Source organism: Nanorana parkeri, unplaced genomic scaffold (genome assembly GCF_000935625.1).
Source record: "Nanorana parkeri isolate BGI_ZX_2015 unplaced genomic scaffold, ASM93562v1 scaffold2414, whole genome shotgun sequence".
Classification (NCBI taxonomy): domain Eukaryota; kingdom Metazoa; phylum Chordata; class Amphibia; order Anura; family Dicroglossidae; genus Nanorana; species Nanorana parkeri.
Window position 1 is genome coordinate 8,646 of NW_017308682.1, and position 1,906 is coordinate 10,551.

The window sequence follows — 1,906 nt, forward strand, 5'->3', positions numbered from 1 at the left end:
GGGGGATACCTTGTATCCCCCCCCCCCATGGACCAGCCGGCCCTGGATCTCACGGTCCGTGGGACTGGTCTGAAACTAACTAGACTTTTTGTTTACCTCTCATGGCTACCCACTGGTGCTTACTTTTTCCTGCTTTGGTGACCTGGCAACCTATACATTCTTTTAATATTTTGTGACACAGTATTTCCATTCAATATATTGATCTCCTCAGTTTTAGACGCCGTTGGCCATACTCATTCCACTGTCTGGGCGAACATGTATAAATTCCCAAAATTTTGTTGAATATCGCCCTATGGAGGCACCTGGTGGCCTCATTTTTGTTTTTGTTCTGTGACTATTGATACCTCTGTGATTTGTTAATGGTAGACCTTGGACTTTTGAATGTACTACTAGATACAATGCAGAAGCATTTTTGATCACTTACTATTATCGTATGTGTTTCACTAGATCTCTATTCGAGGTTTCACATGATTTTTTTCTGAACTTTAATTTAGACCACCTCTTATTCTGAAGAAGCGTCATAGACGCGAAACGCGTTATCACCTACCACAACTCCCTGGGTCAAGCTAAGAATTTCTATTCTGTAGAATATGATTTGTACTGCCATGTATTATGTTTACTTTACCAATTGTTAACCAAATTGTTACACTGGTTGAGACACATCAATCGACGCAGTCTCAATAGCAACCTAAGATCAGATGGACCCTATCCAAGCCACTGTGTTAAACCTAACAGACTAGGTCCGATTGGGCATGACATCTAGTTCACCCCAACCTATCTGTTTTTGTATAAAAAGTATACATTTTATCCAATGCTTGATTAAAATTGAACAAGTTAACTAGTAAAACAATAAGAGGAAACACCTCTAATCTCCACCAATACCCTCATTGCAGCACGGTCAGAAGTCGGCTAGGTGTGCACCGATCGCGCTGTGGGTGCCATTATCTACTAATGGCACCCCAGTTGCGCCAAGCAGATTGCGCGGTTTCCCGCCGCAATTCCGCCCGTGCTTCCGAACAAAATCACGGCCAAAAGAGCTGTGCGTCGTGTATCGCAAAAAAAAGGTACATGTACCTTTTTTCTGCAATTGCCACCCCACTGAAAGCATTGTGCAGTACTGTGTGATCCCGGATCGCGTAGGTCTGCACCGGACCTGAGTCCTGAGTCTAGTGCGTTCCTAAGTCCCGAGTCCATTGCATTCAGAGTGCAGAGTCTGTACTGGAGGCCAAAGTAGAGAGAAGATGTCACCAGAACACCATTTTTTCAGATGAAACAACAATCTATTTTAATGACAACCATTGTCCTTCAGATGGCAAGTACTTTCGGGGCCTCGCAGGGTCCCCGTCATCAGGCTCAGAAGGCCCCGAAAGTACTTGCTATCTGAATGGTTGTCATTAAAATGGATTGTTGTTTCATCTGAAAATCTGGTGTGCTGGTGACATCTTCTTTGCATATTTCACGGCACCTCCGTGGTCACTACTAGCACCCATTTATATATCTCTTTAGAGATTCGGTAAGGAGTGCAGAGAGATACACACTTTTGTACTGGAGGGCAGGCTCATAAAGAGAACCTGTCACCTTCCGAATGCTATCACACAGGAGCTTGTTAACCCCTGTATGATAGCAATAAAGTTACGAGAAAAAAGTAAAAATAAAAGAAATTAAAATGAAAAATAAAGTGATAAAAAGTAAGAAAATATAAAACGAAAATATTAATAATAATCCGCAGAGCCCAACCTGAGACCCCACCAGGCCACCTGAGACCCCCACAGCCCACCTGAGACTCCGCACAGCCCACCTGAGACCCCCACAGGCTGTGAACCCCCAGCCCTCCTGAGACTCCGCACAGCCCTCCCGAGACTCCGCACAACCCTCCCGAGACTCCGCACAACCCTCCCGAGACTCC